Here is an 18125-nt window from a genome sequence, read left to right on the forward strand (position 1 = left end):
TCTGCATCTCCGCCCCTCCTATCAGTATCAATGTGCTTTCTTGTTTACTTCTTTAGTTGTAGGACTTCCATTCAGCCAGATTTTAGGTGGCTTTGAATGGTGGTTGTCTTGTATTTTTATTGTGATTTTAATGTGGCTGTAGGAGGCTGTGAGTACCGGTGTTTACCTACGCCCCCATCTTGGTTTTCCCTCCAGGGTCTATATATCTTAAAGATCTGTCCAACTTTCTTGGGGGAGGCCATTTCCTCTATAACTCAAAGGAGATCACTCCTTTTGAGCCAAGAAAGCATCATTTTATCTAGTGCTATTCCACGTGAGACTAGGTGTGCTTTCTGCCTCCGTTTACCTATCTGTTCAGGGAAGATAAAAGGACCTGCCCCTCTACAGGTGCACACTCTACTGCCACCATTTCCTTAAGCCAGAATCATTCAATGTGTTCTGTGTGCTGGGGTTATTATATGTACTTAATCCCCACAATAGTGCATGAAGTCTATATTTCAATTAGACCCATTTTATAGATGAGGGAACCCTCACAGAGTTTAAGTAATCTGCCCAAGCCAGGAAGTACTGGGACTCCAGGACCTGCATTCTTTTTTTAAAAAAAAATACATTTTTATTGATTTCGTACAGAGAGTAAGGGAGAGGGATAGAGAGTGAGAAACATTGATGAGAGAGAAACATCGATCAGCTGCCTCCTGCACACTCCCCACTGGGGATGTGCCTGCAACCAAGGTACATGCCCTTGACCGGAATCGAACCTGAGACCCTTGAGTCCGCAGGCCGACGCTCTATCCACTGAGCCAAACCGGTCAGGGCGAGGACCTCCATTCTTATCCTCTATACCACACTCCTGGGAAAGGATGTTAGGAAAATGGTGTGTTAAGCTTTGAGCTGTTTGGAGGCCTCTGAAGGAACATCCATATTTGAAAGTAGCCTCTCCCTTTGCCTGTCTCACTACAATGTGGCCTAAGTTATTCAATTAGGGAGGGAAATAATTGGCAGTGGAGTCCGCCTCTAGCAGTGTAATTACCTCCAGTGCCTTGTTGGAATAGTCGAGCTACATTTCAGTTTATGCTGTGAAACCTTAATTACAATATAAACAGCTGCCCTTCAGCCCAGTGGGGCAGCCTTCCCCCACCTCCCTTCTCTGGCTTCTGCACATGCCTCCCTCCTGAGTGGCCAGGATGGTCCAGGAGTGGGAAGGTGCTTCAGGGAGAAGGGGAGATCATGCCTGAGTGAGCCATGGGGTTTGGGAGACTAAGCTACAGGGAGCCCCTGTCACAGCTCCATCTTTGAATGATGAAGCCTAAGGCAGCAGCCCCATCTTGGTACCACTCCATCACCCAGAGTCTCATGGGGACAGAAGGCCCCAGAAGTTAGCAGCCAGCCTAATGCCATTTGGCTTGGCTGGGTTTAGCCAGATGTGGTGTAGTTACTGGGTAATACATCTGTTCATTTACTCCCATGTAAGGGAGAATAGGGTCTTCCTTCCAAGTTCAGGCTCCATGGATTAGAACCTGGATTGAAGGGATAAAGAGTAAATCATTGTGATGACGTGAGGTAATCTGATGGTCAAGGTTCTCTCTTCAGTCTTTGTGGGCCAGATAGAATAATGTGAGCTTCTCAGTGGTCTACAATGTAGAGTGAGCAAGACAGTCTCTTGAAGAGTAGGGATAATTATTTGAATTTATATATTTTTATCGTTTCTTCTGTGTAATTTCTGATTTCTGTATGTTTTATAAGTGCATAATAGGATATTAATCTGATTTATACACAAATAAATCTCTCACTTAATCCTACAGAAGCAAGGCAAAGTGGAATCAGAACATGGCGGGTAGAGGCTGACTACCTGGATTCAAATCCCTGCTCCGTCATCTGCTACCTGTGTGACTTGGGGTAAGTTACTCAGACTTTCTGTGCCTCGGTGTCTTCATCTGTAGAACGGAGCTCACAAATTCTAATCTACATCGTAAGGTTGTTGTGAGGATTACCCAACTTCCTGTTCTGACAGCGGCTGCTGGCTGAGTCTGAGGTTCATCCGACCTATAAAGAGTTTCAGATCTAGGTCTTGGAGGTGGGGAAGAAGTGACCACCATGGAGAGGTTGGAAACTGTGGTGAGCTAAAGCATTCTTTGCTGTAGACCAGGGGTCCTCAAACTATGGCCCGCGGGCCACATGCAAATACAAATATTGTATTTGTTCCCATTTGTTTTTTTACTTCAAAATAAGATATGTGCAGTGTGCATAGGAATTTGTTCATAGTTTTTTTTTAAACTATAGTCTGGCCCTCCAACGGTCTGAGGGACAGTGAACTGGCCCCCTGTTTAAAAAGTTTGAGGACCCCTGCTGTAGACTGTCTTCTAGTGACCAACTTGCTGGTCTCACACCAACTCTTCCCCCGCCCTGAGTGCTGGCATTCATGCTTCCCAGCTTCCAGCCAGTGATGGCTCCATCTCCTACAAACACCACAGAACAGATTCCCTGTTCTTCTCCCCCTGAAGAACACAGCCTTTGCGTGTTTTCTAAAGGATTTTAGTGTAAGTAGCAGTCAGAAGCTAACAGTAACTAAAATTCCCAGAAATAAAGAGAAAATTGCAATGTTTCAGGACACTTTAAACAATGCACTTGAAGAGGCTCGCATTAGGATTTAAATTAAAGTCCTTGAGTGGACTTTTGTATTTTTATTTCATGTTACCCTGACTACAACTTCATCTTCTTCATTCATTCCAACAAGTCCTTCTTTAATGAAGACTTGGAGGATGAAGTCCACGCTTATTCAACATGAGTAACTCTTCATCTCATCTCTTACCTCTTGATGGCTGATAGGACAAGGGAAGCTGCTCAAGAGATAATTAAAATGGTGCTTTCAGAAATCCTCAGCCAATAAAATGTCCCTCACAGTTATAAAGCCTCTCTCCCTGTGTCAGTCTTCTTAACCTTCTAATCTTAACTGTCCAATTATGGGTTTACAAGCCCTTGAGGACTGCTGTATTAAGTAAATTAGGAGGAATGGTCACATTCAGTGTTAGCTAAAATACACAAAGCTGGTAGTAGGAATAGGAACTACCTATTAGATCTTTCATAACATGAGTCCCTAAAGTAGAAAGAATAGTTCCCTCAAGATTTGTCCGATGGACTGCCTTTCACAGGCTGGTTCATATTTATAAGCCAATTTGTCTGGAAATAAATCTCTTTAACACACTAAACTAACTCTAAGAGGTGTGTCCCATGGGAACCAGTCTTCCTAAATGAACTGTCTCAAGAAAGGTTTTAGCAGTAGCATGGTCAATTCTAGAATTTCCTCCTTCAGGAAATACCAATATATTTTACCTCCTTAAAACTCTCATAGACTGGAGTTTAAGAAACTGCCAAATTGAATCCAGACACCTAAAAAAAACTTCATGTACCCAATTAAGAGATGGCATTGGAAAGAAACACTATTTTATATATAAACAAGCCTAAAGCTCAGTAATGGTCCATCTGACCTGAGATTAATTTGAACAACAGTTGGGCTTTTCATCTACTATGAAAAGGGGGCGTGCAATCATGAAAATCTGCCTTCTGGATCATCCAAAACCATAAAGGTTTTTATTGCAATGAGTATGCTTTTGATATTGAAAACATTGCACTTATCTCTAGTCCCTTGACAATCAGTTGTGAAGGCACATGCGGTACACTTTAGCCAACTAGAATATTCAGCTGACCAGAATACTTGCATAATTCAAAGCTGTAAGAGTTTATTCAGCACTTATTCTATGCCAGGTCTTTGTTAGACACTCTGGAATAGCAATTCTGAACCTATGTCTGTGGCATTCTGAGAGGTTTATAAATGGACTTCGGGAGTGTGTGAGCCCAGAGTTTGTGTGCAAAATTAGATATCTGTATGTTCATTTATCTACAAGAGAGAGTTCATAGCCTTCATCAGCATTCTTGTGAGTTGTAAGTGGGTGTTTTCTCATCGCATGTGTTTGGGACAGGATGTTTTAGTGTGGGAATGTCACAGATTCTAAAAATGTTACTAAGCATTAGCTAAATTTTCCCCCCAGAAAATAGTTAATCCAGGCGTAGATTTCTGGCTCCAAGAAAATCACTCCAAAGGTGATTCAGTTCTTTTTGCTGTTGTTTTGTTTGATTGTGTTGGAGGGGAACTTTACTCAGACCTGGGAATGGCATACACAGTCTCTTCCCATTCTTTCCCCACCATGAAAATTCTGTTTCTTTCCTCCACCACCTTCGTTTTTTCTCTCCTACTCTTTCACTCCCATGCTCCAAATTCTTCACCCTGCCTGTTCCCTCTCTGCTTCTCGCATTCCCTCTCAGTTCCTTTCCTCCGCCCTGGGCTGCAAACCTGCTCTGTGATTCACAGCAGAGCAGCTGGCGTTGGCTGGCAGAACCAGGTTCCTTGGTTTTCGACGGGCCCCGGAACAAGGCAGGGACTTTGGTCTCTGGGCTCCTCAATAGACTGGACAACAAAGCCGTGGTGAAAGAAGGTGTCTTCTAAGAAGTTCACGTTACGGCCCGTAGTAAAAGAAAATGGTGATATTGTTACCGCTGCCAGTTCCTTCCCATTGTCCTCCTTGTCAAAAACATGCCCCCTCCAAAGGGATGGGATGCGTTTCAGTACAATTTGAGAATGTTCAGTAACCCAATATTATCTGCATTTCCCTCCTTGCTTCATGTTACTTTCTGATCCTTGAGTTCTCCCAAGTTCACAGCGGTCCCTGACATTACGGTGACTCGCTAACTTTCCCATTATACTTACAGTCAATGGGAGAACAATAGATTGTGTTATTCTGTATTTCGCTTCCCTGTCACTCAGTGTTTTATCTCCGCTGATACCCCGGTACCAGACACAGAAACCAAAGTAGGTTGTCTTGTCTTCAGCGAATCTTGAATGCCTTTTGTTCAGAGAGGCGTTTTGTATTCATCAGTCAACTGAGGACTCATCCTGAAGAAGCCCTCAGTCAGCACACAGCCCCAAGTGAAAAAGGGATACTCAGGCTGTGAAATATTCATAGCAGAAGGTACCTCAATCGTGTTCACCTTTTGGCCCCCTGAGCCAGACAGGATCACCAGCAGCAACCTGCAAATCTTGCGGACGTGAACAATTTCTGGATGGGGAAAACGTGCCGGGTCTCCTATCCACTTTTGATATTAAACCTATTCACACAGGCCCATTTATCTTCCTACTCCATCTGCCAACACGTCTCTGTCAAACAGTTTTAATAAAAGTCCAAAGGTGACATGATAGCGATCAAGGTTTAACCCGATGTCTTCCCCCTCTTCTTCGAAAGAGGTAATAGATAGCCTTCCTCCCTCATCCTCTCCCTCCCTTACACTGCCTCTTTAAATGCCTGTTTCCTGGTGCTTAGAAACAGCACTGAGGCTGAATTAAATGGCATGTTGTTTATGTTTCTGAAGAATGAAATCTTACCAGATCAATAAACTCATGTCCAAACAGAAAGTAACTGAAGAATATAATAGCTGCTAATTGGATGCAATCATCTGATGACTATTAGGTGTCAAATTCAACCAGAAAATAGAATCCATAGCAATGCACAGAGACGGAGGGACAGAGGAGGAAGCAGGGAGGGAGACGAGAAATACCACTTTCAATAAAATTTATTCTCTTGGAGTTCCTGATAAAATAAGAACTAAACAGTCAAGAATTCAGGGAAGCTCTGTTTTTATGTAGACCTGGATTTCTACATAATCTAATTTCGAGGTAAAGAAGTAAGTGGGCTACAGCAAGGGGGAAAAAAAGTTGATGAATGAACCCCCCATGCTCATCACAGCGAATTGTACACATTTGATTTAGTGCCTGTTATGCCAGACACTGCCCGAGGCATGCTAGATGCAAACACGTGAGGATTAAAAGGAGTCCAAAAAACGCATGCACAGATGTAACTTCAGTGTGCATTTTACCAAATACACTCATAAGACACTCTCTGGAGAGTGAATATCCTACGTGGACTCTGGCCAGCTCTGTACTCCACAGAGAAGTCTAAGAAAGGTTTGTCACCACTTCCCAGTGCCTTTGGAAATGTGAAGGACTGAGATGAAGAACGGCAGAGAGATCCCAACTCAAACAATATCTTGGACAGACCCCAGTTGCTGCCTTGAACACTAGATTAAGAAAAATTCAGAGACTGTGCCCATACTCAGAAGGAAAGAAAAAAATCTATACTGAAATAGCAATTTCTGCCAAGAGCATGGGTGGAAAAGTTGGTAGGCTTTTGTCATTTAAGTGTTCTTCGTTTCCAGCGCTGTTTAAACCTCAGAACACAGGCAAGGCTGCAAAGGATTCCAAACCAGTCACCAGTCGACTTTGTTGGGAAATGTAGATGCTAATTTCATGTTGGGCACCTAGAGCTCCCTGGAGAGAAGGCCTCTGCCAATCTAATGAATAAATAAAACACAAATAAAGCTTCACGCTCCAGCCTGGGTGCCCCAGGGAGACAGTCTCTTGGAATTCAGTGATGAAGATGCCTGGAACTCTGCTGGACCCATCAGGGAGACCAGACTGCTTCAGAGCCCAGCCTCCCAGGGCCTATCAGCTGCAAATCTAGCCCTAAAGAAAGCAAATAATTAAGCAGGTCATTAGGCAGCCTATAAAAGTACGGATATGCAGCTACGCCCTGCCGGTAACTTCAAAAGGTGGCCAAAAGGCAGAGAGATTCTTTGTAGCAAAGGAAACAGCAATGGAAAAACTGAAGTCTCATGACACCCAAGAGCTACCCAGTAAGGGTTGATTCCACAGAAATCTGCTCCAGCTCAAGCAGGCCCAGTGGCTCCCCATTTGCTTGGTCAGCGCTCTCAGAGTCCACCCAGGCCTAGGCTGTCTCTGAGGTCCGCTCTGCCCCGCTTTACAGCAGGGGCTGGAAGTGGACAGGGCTCTCCCCAGGAGGCCAGCAGACCTGGGAGTCCCAGAGTTGCCCTTTTAGCCTTGGCTGGGGCGAAGCTGTGTGAAGTGTGCCTCTCCATTTCCTTCCTGCAAGGCCCTTCCCATTAGTGCCCTGTGGCCTGAAATTGCCCAGGGTCTTGTTTGGGCTGGAGAGGAGATTCCATTAAACTCACTTTCATTCAAGTGTAAATGACCCAGATATCCTTATCTACTTAAAATTTCAACAGTTTTCCAAAAAGAAGACAATATTTAATGGTGGAATTTGAGATGATGTTATAGACTCTTAGAAGGCTATTTTTTCTTGTCCCCAAATCTTATTTCCTCTTCAAGTAGAGGCAAAGCCATTCCGGTCCGCCCTGACCAAATGCAGACCCCCAGCTTTTAGGGATTCTATGGACTTTTATGTCCTAGGCTTATGCAGACTCTTGTGGTTGGGCTAGAGCAGTGATGGCGAACCTATGACACGCGTGTCAGAGGTGACACGCGAACTCATTTTTTTGGTTGATTTTTCTTTGTTAAATGGCATTTAAATATATAAAATAAATATCAAAAATATAAATCTTTGTTTTACTATGGTTGCAAATATCAAAACATTTCTATATGTGACACGGCACCAGAGTTAAGGTAGGGTTTTTCAAAATGCTGGCACGCCGAGCTCAAAAGGTTCTCCATCACTGGGCTAGAGCATATTGTTCCCAAGGCATCTTCCAGTCCCCCCAATTCCAATCTGACCCCAACTGGTTTGGAGATGATAAAAACAAGTTAGAAATGCAAATAATGATGAATTAATTTGGCTGGGGTAAGGCCACTCAAAGTGTTCATTTGGGAAAGTAGAATATTTTCATTAATTCTTCCTTCCCCTCTGTCCACCCTCCTGCCATCAACTGGAAATAACATTTCACTGAGTACAGTTTTTCATTTTTAGAAGACGTGTGTTCTTTTACTAAATTAATTTACCTAGTGGAGCCCTGATGTGATGTAATTTTGAGGAAGGACAATACTGAGTCGGTGTAATTATTTCTTCATATTTAAAAGCTCCCTAGGTTAATGTGTTTTGGGGAACAAGCTGTTAAATCATTAGGGATGGTGTTTTGCAACCTTTTTCTAAGCAGAAGCTAATGCTGACTTGAGGTTGGGCTTAAAGACCACCCCAGCCAGAACTCCCCCCTAGTAAACGGCTGGTCACCACCTAACACGCCTGCTTAGTAGAACTATACTTGATGAATGTGATAATAGAAAATTTTTATTTAAAAGAAAACCAAGGGAAGTTGCCCTGTCAAACTTTATGGTGCACTCTAGTTGCTGAGGAAAGAAGAGGAACCTTCTGGAAGCTGGGATCCTCAGATGGCTCCTTCAGATCTGCTCAAATATTGCAAAGAAATAAATGGTGGAGTGAGACCAATTTGAGATAGAACAGGATAAAAATTGTTCTGTGTGGTTCCAGAGGAGAGAACGAGGTGGAAGGCATGATAGACACAGTGAGGGATGCCTTTCCTAACAGACAGACCTACCAAAGCACAGGAGATGTGCCTGCAACAAGGACTTCCATGTTGTTACAGAGCAGAAAGAGTTCGAACCCCAGGCTCTACAGAGCCAAACACTAAACATGGAGAATTGCAGTAGAGAAAGCTTGGTTATTTTATTAAGAATGGTGCCACCCAGGAGAACAGGAAATAAATAAAGCCTGAACTCCCCATTCCAGGATTATGGACAGGTGTTTAAGGGGATAGGGAAAACACTTATGTGGAAGCGCTGGAGAGACAAATCTTTTTTTTTCATCTTTATTGTTGAAAGTATTACATATGTCCCCTCTTTCCCACCATTGACTTCTCCTGGCCCACCCCTACTCCCCTGCCCTAGGCCTTCATCACACTATTATCTGTATCCATGGGTTATGCATATATGCATACAAGTTCTTTGGTTAATTTCTTCCCCTAGCCTCCCTTCTCTTCCCTCTGAGGTTTGACAGTCTGTTCGATGCTTTTCTGTCTCTGGATCTATTTTTGTTCATCAGTTTATGTTGTTCATTAGATTCTACAAATGAGTGAGATCATGTGATATTTATCTTTCTCCTACTGGCTTATTTCATTTAGCATAATGCTCTCCATGTCTATTCATGCTGTTGCAAATAGTAAGAGTTCTTTCTTTTTTACAGCAGCATAGTATTCCATTGTGTTGATGTACCACAATGGAATCTGCTGATGGGCAGATTTCCAAATCTTAGCTATTGTAATTGCGCTGCTATGAAAATAGGGGTGCATATATCCTTTCTGATTGGTGTTTCTGGTTTCTTGGGATATATTCCTAGAAGTGGAATTACTGGGTCAAATGGGAGTTCCATTTTTAATTTTTTTGAGGAAACTCCATACTGTCTTCCACAGTGGCTGCACCAGTCTGCATTCCCACCAGCAGTGCACAAGAGTTCCCTTTTCTCCACATCCTCACCAGCACTTGTCCTTTGTTGATTTGTTGATGATAGCCATTATGACAGGTGTGAGGTGATACCTCATTGTCATTTTGATTTGCATCTCTTGGATGATTAGTGACTTTGAACATTTTTTCATATGTCTCTGGGCCTTCCATATGTCCACTTTGGAGAAGTGTCTATTTAGGTCCTTTGCCCATTTTTTTATTGGATTGTCTTCCTTTTGCTAAGTTGTGTGAGTTCCCTGTGTGTTTTGGAAATTACCCCCTTGTTGGATGTATCATTGGCAAATATGTTCTCCCATGTAGTGGGCCCCTTTGTCTTTTTGTTGATGGTTTTTCTCTGCAGAAGCTTTTTATTTTGATGTAGTCCCATTTGTTTATTTTCCCTTTTGTTTCCTTTGTCCTAGGAGATGTATTGGCACACATAGTAAGATTTGGCTGCCTATGGTTTCTTCTAAGATTTTTATGGTTTTGGATCTTACATTTAGTCTTTTATCCATTTTGAGTTTATTCTTGGGTATGGTGTAAGCTGGTGGTATAGTTTCATTTTTTTGCATGTACCTGTCCAATTTTCCCAACACCATTTATTGAAGAGACTGTCCTTGCTCCATTGCATGCTCTTGCCTCCTTTGTCAAATATTAAATGAGCATAATGGCTTGGGTCAATTTCTGGGCTCTCTGTTCTGTTCTATTGATCTACATGCCTGTTCTTGTAATATAACTTGATATCTGGTATTGTGATTCCTCCAACTTTGTTTTTCTTCCTCAAGATTGCTGTGACTATTTGGGGTTTTTTTTGTTTGTTTGTTTGTTTGGTGGCTGGTTGGTTCCATATACATTTTTGGAGTGTTTGTTCTAGATCTATGAAATATGCTGTTAGTATTTTAATAGGGACTGCATTGAATCTATAGATTGATTTGGGTAGTATGGACACTTTAATGATGTTGATTCTACCAATCCATGAATACTGTATATTCTTCCATTTGTTTATATCTTCCTCTATCTCTTTTACCTCCTTATTTAAGTTTATTCCTAAGTATCTTACTTTTTTTGTTGCAATGGTAAATGGGATTGTTTTTTAGTTTCTCTTCCTGAGATTTCATTATCGGAGTATAAAAATGCCATAGATTTCTGGGTGTTAATTTTGTATCCTACTATGTTGCTGAATTCGTTTATTAAACTTAGTAGTGTTTTGATGGAGTGTTTAGAGTTTTCTATGTACAATATCATGTCATCTGTGAATAATGAGAGTTTTCCTTCCTCCTTTCCAATTTGGATGCCTTTTATATCTTCTTCTTGGCTAGCACTTCCAGTACTAAGTAGAACAGGAGTGGTGAAAGCGGGCGTCCCTGTCTTGTTCCTGTTCTTAGGGGAAATGGTTTTAGTTTTTGCCCACTGAGTATGATGTTGGCTGTAGGTTTGTCATATATGGCTTTTATTATCCCTTTGTTACCACCTTGCTGAGAGTTTTTATCAAAAAAGGGTGTTGGATTTTGTCGAATGCTTTTTCTGCATCAATTGATAAGATCATGTGATTTTTGTCTAGTAATCTGTTTATGTGATGTATCTCATTTATTGATTTGTGAGTATTGTACCAGTCTTGCATCCCTGGAATAAATCCTACTTGGTCATGGTGTATGATCTGTTTAATGTATTGCGGAATCCGATTTGCTAATATTTTGAGGATTTTAGCATCTATGTTCATTAGGGATATTGGCCTGTAATTCTCTTTCTTTGTAGTGTCTTTATCTGATTTTGGAATTAGGGTAATGCTGGCCTCATAGAAAGACCTTGGAAGTGTTCCTTCCTCTTGAACTTTTTGCAATAGTTTGAGGAGGATAGGTGCTAGTTCTTCATTGAATGTTTGGTGAAATTCCCCTGTGAAACCATCTGGACCAGGGCTTTTGGAGAGGCAAGTCTTAATTGGAGGACCTTACAAGGCAGATCATTTAGACAAGGAAACTAAAATTCAGAGTCTTGGTAATTGCCCAGCTAGTAATTAAGTGGCAAGGCCAGACTGAATTCTATATGATTAAAAATCCTGCAGTCCTTCCCAGCCCAGGAGTATTCTATATGGTCCCAAGGGTAAAACTAGGGTCTGTAGGCAGAAATTACAAGGCAGTGGATTTTATTCCACCCAATGGAGATGACCTGAATTCAGAGTGGTCCAGAAATGGCAGGGTTGGGGGTTGTGGTGGGGGGGTTGTCATTCTGGAGGCCACTAGTTGCTGACTCATACGGGTCATCTTTTCTCAATGTATGTTCTATAGAATATGCTGTCTGAAGTGTAGCAAAAGTATGCGGGAGTGGGAAAAAGAAATGGGCTGTGTGCTTGAATAAATTCTCAAAATGCTCAGGTAAAACATGTCATTTCCTGGGGAATTTCTCTGAGACTTTCACACATGGGTTGTGATTTGTGAATCTGCTAAATGAGGACTTATTTGACTTTGGAACCCCTTTCTCCTGGAATATCTTCAGGGACTACTTATTACATTCCAAAGAATGTAATAAGAAAGTACTATGGAGCCCAAAACCTAGGCATGCGCCCTGATCGGCAATTGAACTGTGACCTTCTGATTCATAGGTCGACGCTCAACCACTGAGCCATGCCAGCTGGGCCTGGCCTCCTTTCTACTCTGAAAACACTCCAGATATCCACAGATATTTTCTTGGCTGTTCTGCTTCCCAGAGGCTCCTCTCCCATGTATCTGCGTGGCTAACTTAGATGCCTCCTGCCTGGCTTTGCTCCCTGTGACTGTCTCAGGACAGCCTGTCTGTCCCCCATCTCCTCTGGGCATCTCTGATTCCTCTTACTCTCTCCTAGTATATTTTCCAGAGCACTTACCATCTTCTAGCATATGATGCAATTAGCTTTGTTATTTCTGTTGTCTGTCTCCTCCACGAGAATGTAAGCTTCATAAGGTCTAGGATCTTAGTCTGTTTCGTTCACTGATATATCCCAAGCATTTAAAATCATTCTTGTGACATAATAGGTGCTTAATTAATATTGGTTGAGTGAATGATTGAAACACAGTTCCAAGTTTTATGGAGGTGCTTCTGTGAATACCCACAAAGACAGAAAACTTGTGGGATGCATTATTTGAGAGTTTATTTTAGATAGATAGGTAGATAGATACATTTAAAGTACTACTACACGGTGTCTATATACATACATGCATACATGTGTGAATATACATACTAGTATATTGACTTGAATATCAAAATAACTTCAAAATTTTAGATCATGTTCTAAGTAATAGATTTTAAAAAATCAAAACATCAGGTACCAAGGACAACTTGTGTGCTTTAACTATGATGCCCTTCATACCCAAACCTCGCTGACATCACCAGCAGAGAGCTCTGGAAGATCCAAGTTCGATCCAGGAGTGCATCGGTGGCCTATTTATATTTAAATATCTGGGAGGTCAAAATCAGGTGCCAGTGATGCTAAGAATTTCAGGATGCTAACTTACAGGTTTCCATTAAATAGGTTAAAGGTCATCATGACATGACTGTCATTTATGCCTTTATGTATGGTCATGGACACTTCAGAGGCTTCAGGATCTATTCTCCAAGCACAACAATCATTTGTCATCTTCTAGGTCGAACAACCCTTTCACAGGGGTCGCCTAAGACCATCGGAAAACACATATATAATTACATATTGTTTTTGTGAGTAATCACTACGCTTTAATTATGTTCAATTTGTAACAATGAAATTGGGGGTCACCACAACATGAGGAACTGTATTAAAGGGTCGCGGCATTAGGAAGGTTGAGAACCACTGTTCTAGGTGTTGAAAGGACTCTGAGGAGGGTCCCTCAGACAGGTTAGCCTCTCCCCCACCTTTACTTACAGAGACACCTGCTTCTACATTTCAGAAATACACCCGTGTCATCAGACAAGCAAAGCAAAAGGAGTGGGTTTTTAAATGGTGTTTTTATTTAGACCAGCCTGGGTTTGGCTACGGGAAAATGTCATTGTCCCCCTTATTTACGGAGGAATGAAGCTGTAACTTGAGTTTCAAAATGGCTATCACCCCTTGAGCTACCACCCGCAGGATGGTGACCACCACCCATACCCGGTTCTGCCTGGGCTTCCTGATCCGTGTCCTGGTGTTGAGAAGAGAAAGGGTAGGGAGGTGAAGGTTTTATTCCAATTCTGGGGAAAGTCATGCATCTCGAGAAACAACAATCTCATTGTTATTTTTAGCTTTTATTTACAAAATGGTCGTATTTTGTGTTATGTATGTACATGGCAATTTAAAAAACACATAGAAGTAACAGGCATTCAGCGCGTTAGAATACTTAATATGGGTTTTGAACTTCTGCCAGGAATGGGCCCCAAAGCAGTTCTTCCTATTTGCATTGTTGCATTTATCCATTTCCAAACATTAGAAGATCCATCTATCAGATTCTGTGTAAATCCTGCACACAGATAATTTGTAAAAAAGCTTTCTTTCAAAATGTTCTGCGGTTTTTCTAATCTTGTCGCTTTTCTAATTTTCTAATCACATAACCTTGAAGTCGAAAGACACAGCCTGTGATAATCTGTGTACACGGTCTTCATTATTATCACAGTCCTTTCTGGGGAAGAAGAAAAAAAAAAGAAAGAAAACACACACAGGAGAAAAAAAAAACAACCTTTCCACCCCCCACACATTCAAAGCTGCCTTTAAAGTCCTACTTTAGTCACAGTTCAATCAGATCCACATTAGTCCCACGCATCAGACAGAAGAGTGTTCATGAGCATAAGGGGGATATTGACTTTAAAAATTTACTGGCGAGGCGTTCAGAGCCTGCAGGAATGTCAAAACTCCAACCTGCATTTTGATGTTTTAGCCTCCGGTTAGTCTTGACTGACATGCTTGGAGCACTTTGGTCTGTGCTCTGGCACCCATTAACTGTCCTTGACTCAATGTTATCCCGGCCGTTATGGGCAGCTCGGTGCCTAATGGTTTCAGTGGATTAGACGCCCCAAGGTGTAAGGAAACTCGCGCCCCATTTTAAGGGATCACATTGGCTATTCTTGGCTTCATTATGGGGGGCATTGTTTGATCCGAAATAATGAGGGCCTGTTAATTATTATTCTGATAATTGGGCCTCATGTGGGAGCATGGCAGAGCGCGAGGTGTTTTAAAAGGAAGCAAGTTTGGAAAAGGGAGAAAGCAATGTCAAGGTTGAGGTGTCTTTGAGAGGAGTTTGTTTATATGCAAAGTGTTTTCACCCAAGTGGGGACGTGGGGCTGGATGGAGGAGCGAGAAGGAGGCTGGAGCGAGCTGAGGTCTATACTTACTTCAGCTACGGTGGATTGCAAAATTGCTACCTTGGGCAAAGTATTCAAAAAGGCTCGCCAATCCCATGACTGAACCTGTAATTACACGTGAAGAGATTGGGAGTTGGTTCTCTTGGAGGAAGAGATATAGGGAGAATAGTTGTCCTAATTGAATCCCATTGGCTCTCTGGGGAAAACTGTGAACTTTGTTTCTTTATGTGCTGTCTTTTGTCCTATTTTTTCCATCTATAAAATGACAACCAGGTCCATTAAGGGTGACACGTTAAGACTGCTGCCTGGGCAGACAGAAGGGGTGGCTGTCCAGGAGGCACGAATGTCAGGGGTGCCTGAGATGGCAGGGAGCAGGTGACATTTGTGGGCAAGGGGATGCTGGTGGTTGGGGGGAATTTTCTTGAGTCAGTCCCAAATGAACCTCTGAGATACTATGAAAATTCTGCTTTTACAGACTATCCATTAAGTTCAAAGGACTGCTTTAAGGTGTTAAATCTGGACTTGGTCTCTTTCTCTTTGGTGAATACTGTTATAGCATTCACATTCATTTCTTAATTATATTGATGCTGCTCCTGTAATTGTGGGAGAGAAAATTCCAGAATCGATGAGTCCCCACAATCTTGTCTCTTTCCTGGAATCTAAATAAGAGTCCATAGTGTCTCTATCCACTGGAAGGAAGGGTTGGATTTAAACAAATGTCTCAATTTGAAAGGAAGAGGGAGGGTTTGGGGGAAGGTAAACTTGCATTTGAAGCTTCAACCTGGGTTTTTTGTTAGACTTCCATATACTTCAGGTAGAGCTGGCCAGCTGAGATGAGAGCTGGCCTGCCTATAGACCAGGTGACAGTGACCGACAGGAAGAGAAGAAATAGAGAGGAGGACCATACTCATTTTGAGTTCCAGTGCTATGTTCACCTGACTTTGCTTGGTTCTAAATCTCACTCTTCCAATTAAACTGGAGAGACTATCAAAAGTGCGTGTTCAAAACGGTTACAGAGCCTGGAGTTTTGGACTTGCCTGCGCCTTCTTCATACGGCTCTGTGATTCTCTTTTGTATGTGTGGATGTTCTTTGAGATGCACTGTGGGAGGTGGGGCAGGAGGAAAGGGTGGGAGGGCCGAGCACAGTGCTGAGGATTGAAGAGTTAGTGGCCAAAACAGGTGATCTTGCCTGTGATCTCTCAACTGTTCCTAACAGCTTCAATGCATCTCATAGGTTCATCAAAATGACACTGCACTTCCCTGGAACATGGCACACTAGGTGCAGAGCTGGTCGAGAGCACAGCCATCTTAGACCCTGTGCACAGGGGAGAATTCAAGTCAGAGTTGGCCAGTAGGCGAGTGGAGACCTAGACCTCACCTGACCACTCATTCATTACCTGACCTTGAGCTTAACTAATTATTCTTGGTCTGATTCCTTATTGGAGAAATGCAGTTAAACTGTGAGAAGTCAAACTCAATAGAGATGCTCTGAAGCACAGAGTAAGGTTATAATCATAAAGCAATTTGTAAAAAAAGGAATAAGGTAATATTTCCAGATAAATTAGGACAGTATGGATCCTTAATACTACCCCTTCCTTCTCCTCTACCTCCCATCTTGCTGCCTTTGCAATCTTAATCTTTTTATTACTGATTGGATCAGCCTCCTAATGAAATTTCCATAAGAATATTAAGAAATTTCTTCCATTGGAATAGACCAGTGGTCGGCAAACTCATTAGTCAACAGAGCCAAATATCAACAGTACAACGATTGAAATTTCTTTTGAGAGCCAAATTTTTTAAACTTAAACTATATAGGTAGGTACATTGTTATTAACTTAATTAAGGTACTCCTAAGGCTTAGGAAGAGCCACACTCAAGGGGCCGAAGAACCGCATGTGGCTCGCGAGCCGCAGTTTGCCCGGCCACTGGAATAGACTAGTGATTTTGGAAATAGTACCCAGCACAGTGACCTACATGCAAATATTTGTTAGAAATACGAGTTTTTTAGCAAAGGATATGTCTTTTCTGCTCAAGATCTTGCCCTTGCAGGTGACGAACATAAGGCTGACTACTCTAACTTCCCTTCAAACAAGACTCTATAAAAGTTTTTAAAACTCTTTTTTCTGTATCTTTATATTTTCATCCTACATCATTTCTTGGATTTCAAGTTCTGGCTTTCATTTAGCTCGTTTCTTTTTATCTGTCCTGGAAAAGCTGCTTCATGCTTCTATGAGGGACAATGAACCATGTCTTCCTGGGACTATTAAGTAGGTGTGACATTATCCTATCCAGACCCGTGCCTTTTATAGATTTACCGCCATGGTACCCCAAGGCCTTGACTTTTGCAGCTAAGGGGTCCTAGTCTTTTTAGTCTGTTTTCATACAGAAGTCTCTCTCTCTCCTTTGCCTGAAGAAAGCCAACTGCCACTTTTATAAGATGTTTTACCATCTCACAATTATTACAGAAACCACCGTCTCTCTCTGGAGAGCTCACAGTTTGCTAAATCCGATAGATGATGTATCTTCAAGAGCCATGGGTCAGAGACACTCCTGGATGAAGACACTGTCTAAAAGAAGGGAAAAAGCTTTGTTTATCCCCGGAGCTCCCCTGTTTCAAATAGGAAATCCTCCTCAGCCTTACCAGTTTACAGTGATGTCATCTATGTCTTGACATTCACTAGGGCAGATGATTGCCAAGGTCTTTGGTGCCTTTGAACTTGTACAAATAGTTCCACTTCAGTGATGGTGACTCAGAAGCCAACCTTCACAGCTGCCGCTCTGTTCTCCGGATGGCCAGGCATATGTGTTTCATGGATGAACCCTGGATAGTGGATATATGGCAAATGCATATTCATTCTCTCTCTCTCTTTCTCCCTCCCTCCTGCTTTCTTTCCCTCCTTCCTTCCCTCTCAAAATAGTTATGGAGTGTTTTCTTTCATTTTTAGCAGAGGTTACGTTGACGACTCTTCTAAACTTAGCATTTCATGTTGCATACACAGAATCTGTAATTCAAATAGTGTGTTCCTTTTTGGCTGCTTTTCCTTGAGAAAAAGGACTTTGTCTTCCATCTCCCTGTGCCTTGCTCACTAATGATGATAATGAGAAAGTCATAAATACTATTGATTATAGGCCCTGTTAAGATAAAGATCACTCAACTGATCAAGTGACCATAGGGTAAATTATAAGCTGAAGTAAGTATTTTATGACTAGGTATTTGAGCTGAATAGGAATCCAGGATAAACCCATTTGGAATGTGGTCTGTAACCCCCTGACCACTCTCCCCCACCTCCCTTCACCATTCATTTGTGGGGTTCATTGTCATGTAAATTATCTGAGGTGACTTTGGAAGGCCGGCCAATTCACGACTTCCTAAAAACATTCCTCTCCTCATCTTGGTGTCCTAAGGAAAAGTGATTAGGCTGGTTACTGAAGAAGGAACCTACCCATTCCAGAGCTTTCAAGCTATTATGCTTCGGATTATCCATGCTATCAAGTTCTTCTTACATTACAGATAACGACGAGCTGTTAA

The 18125-nt window shown here is 42.1% G+C and overlaps 2 long non-coding RNA genes across 3 annotated transcripts in view; one reads left to right on the forward strand and one right to left on the reverse strand.

Moving 5' to 3' along the window:
• Positions 1-18125, forward strand: part of LOC102263601 — a 199507-nt gene that overhangs the window by 149623 nt on the left and 31759 nt on the right. For both annotated transcript variants that reach the window (XR_001361918.1, XR_001361919.1), the window contains exon 5: positions 1803-1896. This is a non-coding gene — a long non-coding RNA (uncharacterized LOC102263601). The remainder of the gene's footprint in view (positions 1-1802; positions 1897-18125) is intronic.
• On the reverse strand, positions 13518-18114 carry LOC106725914. The gene is made up of 3 exons (XR_001361920.1): positions 18040-18114; positions 17238-17417; positions 13518-14701 (listed from the first exon to the last, which is right to left on the reverse strand). It is a non-coding gene; the product is annotated as an uncharacterized LOC106725914 (long non-coding RNA).

Source organism: Myotis brandtii, unplaced genomic scaffold, assembly GCF_000412655.1.
Source record: "Myotis brandtii unplaced genomic scaffold, ASM41265v1 scaffold197, whole genome shotgun sequence".
NCBI lineage: Eukaryota > Metazoa > Chordata > Mammalia > Chiroptera > Vespertilionidae > Myotis > Myotis brandtii.